General features: G+C 37.8%; 1 protein-coding gene across 4 annotated transcripts in view; it reads left to right on the forward strand.

Moving 5' to 3' along the window:
* The window catches only part of apba1a (amyloid beta (A4) precursor protein-binding, family A, member 1a), a 62889-nt gene that overhangs the window by 6632 nt on the left and 38937 nt on the right, over positions 1–17320 (forward strand). For all 4 annotated transcript variants that reach the window (XM_079606199.1, XM_079606202.1, XM_079606200.1 and 1 more), the window contains one exon: positions 11674–11875. The gene's annotated coding sequence lies outside the window, so the exon portion shown is untranslated. The remainder of the gene's footprint in view (positions 1–11673; positions 11876–17320) is intronic.

Below are 17320 nucleotides of genomic sequence, written 5' to 3' on the forward strand. Positions count from 1 at the left end.
AACAATTTATTTATTTTTTCAAATTGAAAAAGGAAGATGGGGGGGCAGGATATATAGAAAAATATATTTATGGTTTATTTAGGATATTACGCATATTTGCTAATTGCTGTTGCAAGGTGGTATTTTGAATAGGATATTCACATTATAGAGAGGTCTTTGTTGGGTGGCTTTTGGCCATGATTAGGAGATGAATATTTGGTCAAATAGAGCGGTGCAGGGATGACGTCAGAACCCGGAAGTCTAATTCGCCACTGATTCTGAGATTTTCCTATGGGGTTTTTCAATTTATGAGTGAAATAAAGTCTGTGGTAAACATAACTTGACTGTACTTTGATGGTTTGCTCTACAATGAATGTGCACACTCACCCCAATCTGTCTTAATACTTATTAAAAACGTAACATAATTTGCGTTTTCGCTATGGGTGTGTGTAATTTACGTTGTAGAAAAAAACGTTAAAGTATAGTCAAGTTATGTTTACCACAGACTTTATTTCACTCATAAATTGAAAAACGCCATAGGAAAATCTCGAAGGAACCAGTGGCTAATTAGACTTCCGGGTTATGACATCACTGCGCCACTATATAGAAGAGGGACTGTAAATTGTAAATGTTTGCATTTGCTAAAAGTGTTTTTTTACCACAAAAAAAAAATTGTATATATATATATATATATATATATATATATATACTTTTTCTCTCTCATTGACATTCTACTATTCTTATAATGTCAAAGTTAAAATTCCAGCTATTCTTGTGTGAAAAAGATTATTGAAATTGGATTAAAGAACATTTTGAAACTGTTCATACACTACCATTAAAAATGTAAGTATACAAAGTAAGATGTTTTTTAAAGAAATTTTGTTCCGCAAATATGTCTTAAATTGGTCAAAGGAGATAATAAAGACATTTGTAATGTTAAAACATATTTGTTTCAAATAAATGTTTGTTTTTTTATCAAATTTGATCAATTTGATCAAATCAAATCTATTTATCAAATAATTCAGCAAAAAATCATTTTCAATATTATAATAATAGTAAGAAATGTTTCTTGAGCATCAAATCAGTATGATTTCTGAAGGATCATGTGACACTGAAGACTGGATTAATGATGTTGAAAATTCAGCTTTAAATTACACTTTAAAATACATTAAATTATTCAAATATAATTATAATATCTCACAATATTACTGTTTGTATCAAATAAAAGCAGCCTTGGTGAGAATAAAACATTGGAAAAAACGGTATGTGCATGTGTTTTTCTACACTAGATAGGCCTATATTGTAGCAGTTTTATTTAATGCATATTATTAATACATCATTCACATATTTATTTATCCATATTAACAATTAAAATAAAGGACATTCTCTTATATATTTAATGAGCTGCCTGAGACTCTCCTGGGAGTAGCCGGCGCAGGGTTTGGGATTGTATTCATTTTTAAGCCGCGTGTTGAGTTTTGTTTGGTGGCCTCATATGAAATCTTGAAAGTGAAGCAGCTGCACTCTGCAAATACTCTGAGTCCGATGTGGCCGAGGGCCAGTTTTCCTCATGTATTATTTGTCTTGTGTGGTCTTTCAAGTCAGCAAAATTCTGTCACTACAGTCAGAGAAAATGATTAAACAGCTTTCACAGTCAGTTTTTATTTAAAAGATTTTCCATCTGTGTTCTCAGGGCCAGCACAGAGGAACTCAGTTCCAAGGTAGCGTTCAAATAGTTTTAAACAAATGATGATTATGGTTATGATGATGAAGATCATGAATATTTTATCCATTGTCATTTCCAAAGATTTTTAATCAAAGCTGTTTATCAGAGTTTTGTTCATTCAAACCCTGTTAGGATTCACACTTAGGTCATGTCCTTGTGTCAACACGGCGAGTGTTTTCACACACCTTTTAGTAATATTATCTATAGTCATATTCAGAGTGGAACTTAATGACGGCTATTTATTTACATGACAGCTTTGAAAGGGATTTAGTGATTTATAGAAGCACAGCAGCAACGTTACAACTAATTAAATGCTTTGACGTGATTTAAATGTCAGTGTAAAAGTAGGTTAGCGGAGACTGTAAAATGCATGGGAAGGGCAGAGCAGTGGGCAGGCTGTCATGAAGCAAGATGCAACCTTTGCAACTGATGTGCACGAACCCCTTCTTTAAAATTTTTTAAAGAAATGTTAAACTAAAAATGTGTTTGCGAGAACCAATGAGGTTTGACGTGAGTTGACGTTTAAGGTTTGTGCCATATTTGATGTAGTCTATACTATAGACATCGAACGATAATTGGTTTTACCGACTTTTGAGAATTTTTCCTTAATCAAAAAGATTAGTCTTTAGCTAATATAAATAACACCTAAACCTTTTAAAACTAGTTTAAAAGCAATGATTGCATTTATGCTAATTTGATAGACTCCCTTGTCATTCGAAAACACTCAATTTATTGTTAATATTGTTGCTTCTGCTGTTGTTATAAAAATAGAAAACATTTGTATTGTTGTGATAGATGCATTTAATGAAAAACAGAGGTAAAACATTCAATACAAATCGATTCTGCATTTGGATACAATGCTCTGTATTGCACTCTAAAAAATGCTGTGTTGTTTCAACCCAATTTTGGGTCAAATTTGGACAAACCCAAACGTTGGGTTAAAAATGTCATTTAAAAATGTAACCCAACGGCTGGGTTTGTCCATATTTGAGCCAAAATTGGGTTGAAACAGCCCAGCATTTTTTAGAGTGCGGTATCGGTTCTTATTCTTTAGTCTGTGAATGTGTGTGTTGAACAATTACTCCATTTGCAAGTAATTTAAAAAACGTAAATTTCAATCTGTTCATCAAACACGGTGATTGTCGCATCAGAAAACTATAGCTGTCAAGTTGATTAATTTCATGCTATTTGTTCCCTTTTAAAAGCTTGAAAGATTTAGACCCCACCCCATAGTACAGAAGAAAAAAACGTTTTAAACATTGTTCAAAATATAATTTTTATATGTTCCACAGAAGATACGAAAGTCATACATGGTTGGAGCAACATGAGGTTGAGTAAATTATGGCAGAATTTTCATTTTTGGGTGAACTATCCCTTTTAGAGTAAGGAAGATTCAGTCAGACTGTCGAATGGTAATGGTCTGGATGGAAGTTTTCACTTTTCCCGTCTTGTGATTCCTTTAATTGCAAAAGATAAAAGGTTTCTTCTATCTAGCCAAAACATTCTTTACGCTTGTTTTGCAGCATCTGGCAGTGGTTTGTTTGTTCCCTTTGTTGTTTATCAGGGAGTCATTAACTTGGAGGCTGCTGTAAAAGAGGTTTGGCCATAATTAGATTCAAATTCACTTGCATAGAATTATGATGAATGTTCTGTATGCCACTGCAGCAAAAATTAATAGAAAGAATCAGACTAAAAGAGAAGTGCTTAATTACGGGTTGGTTTAACAATCTAGACTTGGGTTTTTTTTAGGCTTGGCAAAATTTTAAGACGTTGTAATTAATTTTTAGGAATCTGCAGGAAGGAAGGACTAGGTCATGTTTCTAGTATGAATACATTTTAATAGACATAATCCTTTGAGCTGCGTTGCTGGAGAACGCAAAGCTGCCAGAATATTAATACAAGGACTGACAACAGAGACTTTAACTGACCATGCATAATAGGCTTTTCTAAATGACTTCATTAATAATCATTAATATCATATCTACTCCATAAACTCAGCAAAGCTGGTGTTGTGGTGTTGATTTTGTTGGATTATTTTGTTCTACTGGGGCTAGTACAAGATTTCTCAGGTCGAGGGTGGGGAGATTTTTGAAATTGATTTTCATTTAACACTTTTTTTGGGGGGGATCCCGAATAGGACATATTGTCAAACTCTATGGGGTAGGTTGTCACAAGGGGAACTTGCTGCTTATTGATACTGATTTAAAAAAGAAAACATTTTACACAACACATATGAGATGTATAATAGTTGTTTATTTATCTAGTTCATATCTACCTTTTCATTATATCGTTTATATTAAGGGTGTTACAATATTTCATGTCGCAATATATTGCAATGCAACAATGTGTATCGTGGATAGTGACAATCTGTATTGTGTATAGTTCACCCAAAATGAAAACTCCTGTGTGAGGAAAAAATTCAAGTTTACAGAGTTTTATTACAGAGTTTGAATATGATGTATATTAATGAAATGGGGGAATATTTGTGGGTCCTGATAATGCCAAATATATTATGTTGTTACCAGTAAAAAGTGGCCTATATTATTTTAAATATATAGTCAGTGAAAGAGTGCAAGCATATTCATCTAAAATAATTCAGTATTTTCAGCTTCAGAATCATGAAAAAAAAAAGATCTCTTGTCACCATTGTCCTGTGCATTGGGTTACCAGCACCAAGTCCAAGCCTATTCATTTCCACCCCAATATAATACCAAATTTACCATTTTAATCAACTGTACATTTTTTGTTAACCTTTCACCATATGTGACCCTGGATCACAAAGCCAGTCACATGTCGCACAGGTATATTTGTGGCAATAGCCAACAATACATTGTATGGGTCAAAATGATCGATTTTTCTTTTATGCCAAAAATCATTAGGATATTACAGTAAGTAAAGATCATGATCCATGAAGATATTTAGTACCGTAAATATATAAAACATTTGTTTTTATGAGTGAATGCAGCACGATCGTGAACATAAATGGACAACTTTAAAGGCGATTTTCTCAATGTTACGATTTTTTGGCACCCTCAGATTCCAGATTTTCAAATAGTTGTATCTCGGCCAAATATTGTCCTATCATAACAAACCACACATCAATGGAAAGCTTATGTATTCGGTTTTCAGATGATGTTAACATCTACATTTAAATAAATTGACCCATGTGACTGGTTTTGTGGTCCAGGGTCACATGGAGTATCGCAATAATATCGTGTATCGTGATATGTATCGAATCATGACATAGGGGTTTCATTACACCCCTAATTTGATATATTATTGGAGTGCATCTTATTGGGGTTTCATTGTATTCATTTTTGTTCACCTTAAAGCTATTCTGAAAATATGAATGATATATGTTCATTTTTGTTTGGAGAAAAATTCGCATTTTCATTTAGATCTTTGAAGCCAACATGGAAAACAAGTGCACTGTGAGAAAACAAGCTTTTAAGTAATTTACTGAAACAGACTTTCCACATGTGAAAACCTATTCAGTCCTACTCTTGTAGTACTTCTAATAACACCAATATTGTTCTCATGTGCAATGCTAATTTGTTTTTCTTAATTGCAGTGTTTTGACTCAACTGTTTAATTAGCTTCTGAATTTATTTGATGTCTTCTGCTTTAATCAGTGTGTCATACGGATGCGAATGATAGATCGCAGCGATGATCAAGCTGTCTGACAGTCATGCTACTGCATTATTAGCAGTGCGGCATTCACACTGCAGATTATAAACCTATAAGCCCTGTGGGAGGGCAGGTGTCCTGGATTATTCCAGAAGGGGGAAAAAAATCTCTTTCTCTGTTTCTTTGTCAGCTCATGGCTGATGGGGAGAGAGCAGTCAGTGACAAGCGCCGTGTGAATGATCTAGTTGCTGTTCACTTTGATTGTACATTTGGCACATTTTCTGGTTGTCATTCGCATCTCATGAGAGAATTACTCTGATGTTTGGCAAACTGATCTCAGTTTAGGCCGGCTGACAGGCACATTGTTGTATACGTTTTGTCCAAGACCTACAAAGCCTTGAGATTAACAGTGTTGGATTGTACGAATTACACAAAAGATGGGGCTTTTCTTTGTTGTGATGCTGCACGGCCTCTACGAGTTCTCACGATCCACGATTCATTGTCTCAGCGTCGAGCGTGGAGCTACGGCTATGGTGTGTGTATCAGTTTGTGTATAAAGCCTGCTGTGTTAATTCATGAGCACTTGAAGGTCGCTCCACATGAGAGCTGCTCTGCTTGGGATTCAGAGACCATGCTCAGTAGATTTTTTGGGGATGTGCGGTGGTTAAACCAGCCTCTGGCAGAGATTAGCCCAGCGTAATGTAAGCTAGATTAATGCCGGGAGCCTTGAGACGATAACCCCTACCGCTTCAAACAAAACAAACATGTTCTGTATAGCTTCATTCCAGGAAAATCCTGCAAAGACTATTTAATGTTTGAGTGATAGGTGGGCCATGAAAAGGAAAAATCTTTTAAAAGTCTAGTTTAAAACACATGTGGCAAATGTACTCTTTGTATTCATGTTATTTTAAGGAATAATTGACGACAGGCCGTTGAATTATTTCAAAAATAATGCACACCCAAGTTGGTAATGACGCGAAACGGTTCGGTAGTAGTATCTCTGCTAATTGCGATATAATTATCTACCTCGTTAGTGAAAAAATTATGTAGCTTTTAAGTTGTTAAACTATTTTACTTATAAAATCGCCAGAGCAGCGCTGACAACAAGTTTCTATGCGAGCGTGTGTCCGTACTGTACACTGGTGTGCGTTTGAGTGCGAGAGAGAGCGGGAGAAAGAGAGTATGTCCCTGATAGCACAAGTACATCTCAGAGATGTCTATTTGACATCTGCATTTACATCTTCAAAATGTATTTTTTAAAGCTCATCTGCAATACGTCTCTAGGACATTTCCTGTTGGATGTCATATAGACATTTAGAAGATGTCTTTAAGATGTTTTAGACTTAGAATGTATGTAAAACTGCCTTTTCTACTATGTTTATCTGATGTTTTTACACAGCAGATGCTTTCCAAATTAACAGATCTTACAGGCACAGCCTAGTTGTTATCTGAGGTGCTTTCCATACTTAATAAAACTTATTTTTGTAGCAAAAAACATAATTAATTAATTTGATTCATTCATTACATGTACATGGCGCTTTTCTCGACACTCAAAGCACTTTACATAGAAGGGGGAATCTCCTCAACCACCACCAATGTGCAGCATCCACCTGGATGATGCGACGGCAGCCATATTGCGTCAGAACAGCCACCACACACGCTTACTGGTGGAGAGGAGACAGAGTGATGAAGCCAATTAGTATATATATGGGGATGATTAGGAGGCCGTGATTGACAGAGGCCACTGGGCAAATTTGGCCAGGATGCCGTAACACCCCTACTCTTTCGAAAGACATCCGGGATTTTTTGTGAGCTCAGAGAGTCAGGACCTCGGTTTAACGTCTCATCCGAAGGACGGTGCTCTTTGACAGTATAGTGTCCCCGTCACTACACTGGTGCGTTACGACCCACTCAGAGCACAGGGTGAGCGCCCCCTGCTGGCCACACTAACACCTCTTCCAGCAGCAACCTGGTTTTCCCAGAAGGTCTCCCATTGAGAGTATACTAACCAGGCTCAGCCCTGCTTAGCTTCAGTGGGCAACCAGTCTTGGGCTACAGGGTGATGTGGCTGCTGGCTGTTGGATGTAATTTGTCGTTTTTATTCAATTGTTTACTCTATTTATTTGCTTGGTCAGTGTCATTGCAGGTTTGGTTATTTTGCTGTTGTAGTCTGTAAGGACTTTTAAAATACTGAAATCAAATCATTAGGCGAAGTGATATGGAACTGTAATGCGGTCAAGATCTGCCTGGAACTACTTAAGCCGTGCGTTTCCCTGAAAATAATTGCACACCTTAGAAAGTTTGTCAACCAATCAGATTCAAGCGTTCAACAGCCCCGTTGTATATACATCAATTAAAATAACATTAATTTTATTTCATAAATTAACAGTATGCTCATCACAGATGATGATGTATATTCAAGTAACTGTATATATGAATTGAATGTTTAATGCATTTTTTAATACATTCATAGGACAACAAAAGCAGCAGTGTAAACAATATATGAGATGTTGATTTGATTTTAGCATTGAATTGTCACTAAATTCTTCTGAAACATACGTGTATTGTGCTACAGGCTGAGTATTTTGACGTCATCTGTTGTTCATTGTTAGAAAGCTCACGTGATAGCCCAGACTCCTGCACGTGTTGTCAGGTGATTTGTGCGCGCTGTGCTTTTAGCTTGTGGAAAGGTCATCTCTCTTCACCTGGAGCTCCAGAGGGAGTAATTACAGACCGATGTGACCACCCACGTCTGTCTCGTCTATCGCCTCTCTCTCTCTCTCTCCACATGCTCAGCTGAGACACATGGGTCCCTGCCCTTGTTTTATCCATTTTTATTCCAACAATTTTTAAATCATACCGAAAACTTCCCTCACTCTGTTTTGCAGGAGCATTTATCTGAAACTCTGTGGTATCTGTAGTGTTTTGTGTATGCTTAAAAGATAGTTCAGCCAAAAGTGAAAAATTCTCTGTCATCATTCACTCGCCCTCAAACCTGTATGACTTTCTTTCATCTGTCATCTGTGGAACATAAAAGATGTTTTCATTTCTTTAACATCATCTGATGGTACTGTTAGTGACTAATCGCATGTAATCTCACAAAAGTGGCATAATCAGGTTGATCTGGAGTTCAGTAAAGCTACTCTGTCGCTTTAAAGCTCAGAAAGGCAACAAGATAATGCCGACTGTATGTAGCCTTGTCTTAAAGCGATTATATGTGTCAATTTCTGTCAGCTTGTGTTGCTGAGAAGAGTAGGGATATATATATAAAAAAAGAGAGAAATTGCAAAGGCCTTTCTAGATATTGTTGAATATGGGTTAGATTGTGTTTGCTCCTCCTCTCAATCTGACACGGTTGAACGAGCAAGAGAGTCTGACGGTCTGACTTTCTCACTCTGCCTACTGCAAGACCTATTCATAGATGTTGAACGTCTCCAGTCCGAGACGACATGCCCACGGATCGCCCACAGTGCATTCACTGACCATCTGATGCATTTTCACTAAAAACTGGAAAGTGCTTTCTTGATCGGCTCTAATCTGATTGGCTGACTTTTCCCACTTCCGGAAATAAGGGCATGCAGAGCTTCTTTTTTTTATTTTTTTTATCAGTCCGCCTTGAAACAAAGAAACAAATAAACTAAACATCCGCGAGCAGAAATACATGTTCTGAATTATATCTGTTGAATAGTCAGTGCTTATTACTTATAGATGGGCAGAAATTCTGACCAAGATTCTATTTCACTACTTTGTGTTTTCTGTTCTATTCTGTTTAAATATTTTTTAAGCTTGTCTATTATTGTGGTATCACTTGCTGCTAAATGGCACATAAAACAAAATTGACTCTGATTGGTCACTTTACATGTCTAAGTGGGTGGTTTTGTCCAGAATAAGGTAAACATTTTAGACCTTTTGCTATATAGTTAAATACATTGTTATGCAAGACAAATTCACAGAGCATACTATGGCTGCAAAGAAACATGCACATCACTATTCAACTAAGAATATATATATTCTGTTGAATATGAATTGATTGTAGAGATGAATGTGGACTAGAGTGTCTCTCTTTACAAAGTGGCTGACCTAAAACCTTCTAGATGATTCTCCTGTAGATGAAATGCTCTCTAGTCAATTATAATGTGGAAATACAGTCTGTTCACAAGTCGGAGAGGTGATAGTGCTCCTAGCGAAAATATCAGCTCTTCTAAATCACAGCTCGTTACAAATAGCTGCATTTATACATGAAGACAGTAGCTTTTAATCGTGAGCATATATGTGGGATGGAGCCTCCTTTAGTCATACATTAAATTACTGCTGTCTTGTTCAGTAGATAAAATGAGAAGAAAACAATTTCCATCCTGAATGTGTCATTATCTCTAGGATTTTTTTTTCTCTCTCGCTGGAAATGAGACTGCCTGGTGGCTGAGTGAAGTGATGGGGCACAATTTCCAAAATCACAGCGCTGGACATGAACAGATAGTGAAAGGGAGCATAAACGCGTCCATCATTCATACGCACACATACGTGCACGCACGCATCGCACACCCCGGGGTAGAAGAAGTGCTGTTAACTGGTGAATGAAAAAGGCCTGGGAGAGGCTTTCACATAACACAAATTTAACTGCCACTGTCAGCTTAGGACAGATATGATGGAGCCTGTGGCCTAGATACTAGCAGTAGCCTAGAAGGAGGACTGTATGCTGGATGAATGTGTGTAACATTCGGCAGCAGAAAGACTAGTGTAATATAAAACATGAGGATGCATATGCCCGGATGCATATTTTTACGCCAGTGAGCATTTCCTAGGGTGGGTTTAATTTTGAAAGTCATTGTCTTTATAGTCAGTTGACTCTAGTCTGAATATATCCCATGTTTTATTGTGTTCACTTAACCAGCATGTTGTCATTTATGAGATGCTTTAATCCAAAGGGACTTTCAGTGCTCTTGTTACAGGGACAAATCCCCTTAAATCAGCCGGCGGTGAAGTGGCTTCCTCAAGGCCTCAGTGCTACTTGCTCATGGCTACTTCCTTGCGGGGCTCAAACAATCCCGAGCCATGCCATTCATGTCATTCATGACCCCACAGTGAAAATAATAAAAGGATTAGCAGTAGTGTTTTTATAAACAGTGGGATGATCAATATAGAACAGACTTTTTTTATGTTTTATAATGTTTTAGTGAATCTTACATTGTGTCGAACCGCTGTCTGAAGGATTCCTCCTATATCTCCAGTATTCTTAATTGCCTTGACAGTTTGGTGTGTGGCTGTGGGTTTAAATGTAGATCCCACCCGTCCGTTCAGCTTTGCAGTTTTCATGACCGAGATTCGCAGCTGATACTAAATTTAAAATGTTTTTCAGTTTTACTTTGTGACAACCTTATGCATCATTAATAAAGGAAGAGATGCAGTGCAAATTTGCTTTGCTATATTGAGGGCATTGAGTGTTGAGCTAAAGCAAGCATCGTTTGCTAATGCTTAGGTTTTTTAAAACTCCTAACCCAACAATCCTGCACCGTTTGTGCAACAGGCATGAATAATTGCTCGAATTGTATTGCTAATCTGAAAGAACAGACTTTCACCAGGCTGGTGATTAAAATCCAATAGGCTGACCCAAGCCAAATAATAGGGTCTTGTGGGTGGACTCTTTTGACAAGGGTTAATAAATAACTGCCTAGCAATCACTCAAAACATGCTAGCAACACATGAAAAATTGACACCAACCACTTAGCAACTCCCTGGCAACCACCCAGAACGCCCTAGTATCCTGGCAGCAAGCATCACACACCATCTTTTTTATCTCATCCTGATTGATGCAAAATTGTTTGAGGCTTCGTTTCACAGACAGGGCTAAAACAGGATTAAACTAGGAGTAGATATTAGGTAAAATAGTTGTTTTTTAAATGTGCCTTAGAAAAAAACATTAATGGCGTGCATCCTGAGACAAAACAGTAGCACTGACATATTTTTAGATATGTCTGTGCAAGTTGCTTTCAGTTAAAACGGCTCAAACCTGCAGTAAATTTTAGTCTGGGACTAGGCTTAAGCCTTGTCTGTTAAACCGGGCATAAAAGTTCTTATGAAAATTAAACTGCCATCTCTATTTGATTTTGTCTAGTAAAAATATATGTAAACAAATATTTAATATAAATATATTTGAGAAGCTAAATTGTGTAAGGAGAGGCTTTTTTTCAGGGAATATATATTTAATAAAGTTCATATTTTAACTGCAATGACATTTTGTGAGGTTTATGCTAAAAATGTGTTACATTTATGACTAAAGCGAAGAAGGAGAAAAAAAACAAATATCTGTATTTAACATTTTTCCTCTGTTTCTGTTTTTGCAGTGAAATGTTTGGCACTGTCTGACTCTGCACCCATCTGGAGCTGAGCCGTTTTTCCCCATTCCCCGGCATCCCGATCCTGATCCTGAGCTCCGGCCCTGATTATTAGGATCGACTGCACGGCCCAAACCTCGTCAACCTTGACGTCCCTCTTTACCCTGGTACTGGCACTGCTTCACCCATAGAAGATCGATGACCCTGGGAGGTGAATGTCTCATTTTGTCATATATTTGACAAAGCTCCAATATCTCAATCTCTCTTTCTCTCCCTCAAGATGCTCTTTCTGTCACTCAAAATATACTCAAAAGTGATTGACTAAAATGTATTGTTGAATGTCTTTATACACCGTTTATGGGAATACTTTCTTAAATTCCAACACAGGCATATTCATGCTGTAAACATGGTTTAAACCGTAATACATGCAGCTGTTAAAGAGCCAGGCTGTGAATGGTTTCAGCACAGACATGCTTTTAAACTTTTTCATTGAAATATTTCTTGCAGCCTTAAATTAATCTGCTCTATCAGATTGCAGCTGGATTTGTCTCTTATCTTCCGGCAATCCTTGTGCTATTCATTCTGCTTCAGGCGCAAAAGGTTGGGTAATATTTGTTGTCATTGCAACAGCTGTGCTTTGTGTGTTATAAATAATGAAAAGAGGAAGAAGCAGTAGGCATGGACCACACCATTGTCATAATGGGGTTGTTGTTGTCACTATATAAAACCCTTACATCAGCTCTCATGGGGCAATCCAATAGCTCTTTACTTCAGGCTTTTGTGTCATTGATTCATGGTTTGTTTGTTTGTTTGTTTATTTGTTTGTTTTTTCCTCAATGTGAAATGTCTCCTGAATTCTCAAGTGGGAAATGAAGATTTGAAGGAGGGCATGTTCTTGATTTAACTTTGATAGAGTTCTTCACAGGCTGGATTTTCAAATACTTAAAATATTGTATAGCTTATTTATTAAATAAAAGGTGGAAATGTTTAATTCACCCAAAAATTAAAATTATGTCATAATTACACATACTCACTCATACATACTTATGTCATAATGGAACATACTCACCCTCATGTTCCAAACCTATATGACTTTTGCTGCTTCAGTGAAACAAAAAATTTAAATTCTTAACATATATTATAATATATTAACTTATGAGATATGGTGGTTTCAGACACCTTTTTGAATATAGTGCAAAGAGTAATTTGGACTATTTTTATGATACTTTTGCATCGTTTTTTTAACTTGAATGCTTCAGTGGTGATAAATAATGTCAGAATTGTCTTTTTTTTTTATCCAAGTATCTAATCTTGAGATGGTAAATATGTGAATAACATTCACTTCTACAAGGCCTGTTTGGTGGAGTCTGAGGTTTGACATTAAATTAGATTACTGGAGTCATCTGAGATTCCATTGCATTAAGTGGACAAGGAGAGACTATGAAAAAGCATTGAAGAGTGAACTATTTTCGGTCACCACTGTGCTGGATTAGTGTTGTGAAATTCAGCTGCACATGCACAACTACACTGGTAAGTTTGACGTTTTCATTAGTGGCGTTCTTTCTCACAGATACTGTAATCTTCCTCTTGCATGTCAGTCGATATGATACCATTACATCATCTAAGAGTTTGTTCACCTTTTACATCAGATGGATCTGCCCTTGATATATTAGGAGTCATGTTCTGTTTGAAATACTATGTGTCCTGAAGAAGGGTGTAGTGGAAGTGATGTGTAGATAATGAACAGAATGGCACAACCACATGAGTACAGCAGTCAGGCTGGAGGATGAATGCAAAATCTCTTCCAGTCTTGCAATAGTTCCTGTTGAAAGAGAATAACAGTACTGATTTCACGCCCATATGTCCTGGAGGCTATATTTAATTTAATAGTGAAGGCTGGATTAACAAGGCTTTACCATAGTAGCTCACCAAAAGTTAAACTAATTAGCAAGGCATGTTCTTGGCATACAGAGACATGTTTAGACAATTTTCTTCACACCTCTTATAATTCACTTCTTCTGGTCACTGAATAAGCCTGTGCATTTAACTATAAGAATGAGGTTTATTTCATTTCATTTTATTATTTAAATACTGTTATTAGTATCGAGTTTAAATTCTGCAGCAGTTCTGTAGGAATCGTCACGGCTGGACTGAACGTCCTTGACCTACTGAGTGACTGTAACATCGTTCCTCATTATTCTGACAAATATAATTATTTCAGTTGCTACGAGGGTTTTTATTGGCTGATCCAGTTACAGTGAGTCACAGGTCAGACTTGATTTGCCGAAGGCAGATGTGAGTGGGTGGGGGGAGGGTAGATCCATACCATTGATTGGTCATATTAGAGAGGTATGCTAATGTGTCTTCATTTACGTCTTTTCTCAAAGCTTCCCAAGACACCGTTTGAAATGAAGGAGAACCGTGTCATTTTAATAAACCTTCCTTGAGGGAATCCAGAGTGGAATAATACACAGCAGTACATGCAGTTCAGCTGTAGTTAGGAGAATAAAAAATGGCATCTGTCAGAGCAGATTCATTTATAAATGCTGTTGTCTTGCTTTTTTCAACTTTATACCAAGAAATAAACATTCTAGTCATTAAATATTGACATGGATGTCTCTAAAGCTTGAATTTGTCCTAGATCATCCGATGTAACGTTATGCTGCCTTTAGAAGTCAGTCTGAAACCATCGTTTCCTTGCTAGATTTCCTGGTAAATCCGGGTGGAATGAAGTACAGTTGACTACACTGAACAAAAGGTTTAGGATTTACTCTGAAACAATTTTCACTCGGAAATTGCTTGTAAATTTCATAAATATTTACCAAGAAACACATTTTGAGGTACTGTACTGTTTTATTTTTTTTGTAAATCTTTATTTTATTCACCACTTTGAGTTTTTTACAGTGTACTGAAGTTGTGATTTATATAATATATCAAGGATAATCACGTGACGTTGTTTTGTATGGCCTCTTAGCTGTCGCAGCGATATTACAGTGGATTCTGTTCACAGCATTGTCGATTCAGCTGAGTCTGCTTTCTGTCATAGTGTGACACCATCTGTCAATGTGTCCAGTGGAGTGTGCTTTAATAAGCCTGAATCAGTAAATCAGTGGGTGGAGTTTGACTGGTTTTAATGGTCTTGTTTGACCCTTAATGGAATGTCCCACCCAAACACAGTCCGTCATTGACATGAGCACTTAGAAGGCTATTGTCTCTCTCTCTCTCTCTCTCTCGCTCACTCGATCGAACCACCGCCCCTTTACTACGTCTGTCACTGGCCTGGCAGTTAAATCTGGCAGTGCATAATCTTGTTAGAAGAATGATTCGCTCAAACTGATTATGCGCTCTGTGTGTGTATTTTAGTTTTTTACTGTTTTCGTGTGTGTGCAATCAGGCATTTGGAAGAGACTCCTCGATCAGAAACAAGTGACGGAAAGATTTTGCACTGGTTCATTTTGTGTTGGTGTTGACATGAGCTCATTGTGTGTATGATAATACATCAAGCTGATTCAGAGTCACACTCGTTTTGTGTTCGTTTGAATTACACTGCTAATTCACTTCCAGCTTTGAGGAGCCACACAGAGACTGTTTTGACGGTTGTCATTGAGCTGCTGTTTGAGTCACAGTCTTTGTGTCTATAGAGGAGACCGCTGCAGCTGTGACTCATTGTACAGTCTTAGATTCACATGCTTCATGACTGTGTCTGAAATGCATAAAATGCTGTCTAGAACCTCCAAATCCAATTTATGATGCCTATACTGCCTATACCACAATTCTGTACACATATTTTGGCAGTTGGTTGAAAGAATACAAATGGCGTCAGTCAGAGTGGTTTGTATTTATATAAAATAAAATGTATATTAAAGTAACTTTATAATTATTTACTGTACTTTTTAAACTATATATAGTTCTGAATTCAATTATTTTTAATTTTTAATTACTTGCTTGTAATATCTTCCATATAGTGCCATATTAATGTACTCTACCTCTTTATCCAGTTTTGACCAGGTTTGATAGTAGGATTTGTCTATAAGCTGGTGAGTCATGTCAGTGATCTTGAGGCAATGGTTCATTCCCTGCCCTTCCCGCTGCAGGCACTAATGAATTGTAGTGTTTGTTTGCAGCCAAACAGCAGCGTGTCTTTATTCACAGGCTGCCTGACCCACCCTCCCTACCAGCTTTACAGACAGGAGAGGATCCACTCCACTGTGGGAGTGTATGAGTGAGCGTGTCTGCTGAGTTTGTCTAACCCCCCTTAGATAGGTCTGCAGCCATAAATCTTTTCAGTCCTGAGGGTGGTGAAGGTCTAAACTCATCAGTTTCCACCTCCTCATTTGTTACACAGAGATATCGTTTGGAGGAAAAACACGAGCCACTTGTTTTCACACAAAACATGTTTTCTTCTGTACTTCATCAGTATCTTTGTCTAGTTTTATTAATAGCTAAATATCCTTAAAACAAAAAAAAGTAAAGTTAAAAAAAGTTCAATTGTGCATCATAATAACTTTTTTTTAAATGTATATATGAATGTATGGATGGATGGATAAGGGGCTTTCACACCAGGCAGTTATGAACTCAGTTATAGGAACTAGCCACCAGGGCCTTCTTCCGAGAACTTAATGTTCCCCCAGGACCAGGAGGGAGGAGCCAAGGCGAAGCCGACTGGTTGACAGGCTGAGGTGGAGCAACACGCTCGGAGGCTCGAGGTGGAGCCAGGGGATCACCACACCAAGACGGAGCTTGAGGCCGAGAAGCCCAATGCTGATCCGAGCAGTCGAACAGAGCCACTGAAGGAGGAGCTGATTGATGGGAGCCAGCGGAGGCTAGGAACTGGAGGAGACTGGCAGAGGTGGAGGGAGTGGGAGGTTGGGTGGGAGCATCAGTGAAGGAGGCTTGGACTGTGTTCGAAATCGCCCCCTATACCCTTAAATAGGGCACTATTTGAGGGGATAGCCATTTGTAGTGGTGTACTAAACCATATTTGACGTCATCGAGTGCACTCATTCAATCCCACAATGCACCGCAATAACGAGTGTACATCTAATGTACGCTCAACGGCTAGAGAATACTCGTAATGCACTGTGAGAGTCACGCGTTGAATGAATTTCTGCATCTGACCAGAAGATGGCGCCCACAGCTGAATCATTCATACTGGTATAAATTCCCTTTTAATTGATTATTAAATTGTTAAATTACTGTTAATACCTGCTAGTTTCCATGGGAGAGTTTAAGATAAATATTTTCATTACTACTGAAGCTTCCAGTTTGCAACGTTTCAAATTATTATTAAACAGCAAGCACAAACTATGCAAAAGCGGCAGCCCTTCCAGCGCACTCAGTGTCCGAATTCACTCACTCTGGGTTTTTTTTTAATTCCTCAAGTGTACTATATTAGTGGAGTAATGTAGGGAATAGTGAATGAGGGTATAGGGGGCTATTTCGAACACAGCATTGGTGCTAAGCGGAACCAGCGGCAACGAAGGAAACTGAAGGTTGGATGGGACCAGTGGAGGAGGGAGGACTTCAGATGTGGGTGGGGACAAAGGTGGGAACAGTCTCTGCTGAATCCCAGTCTATAAGCCACTTTTCATCATCCAGCTTCTCTAATAACCCCACTGGGATGGATATGGCTATAGGCTTGGGCATTGACTCTTGA

Source organism: Phoxinus phoxinus (genome assembly GCF_949152265.1).
Source record: "Phoxinus phoxinus genome assembly, chromosome: 3".
Lineage (NCBI taxonomy): Eukaryota > Metazoa > Chordata > Actinopteri > Cypriniformes > Leuciscidae > Phoxinus > Phoxinus phoxinus.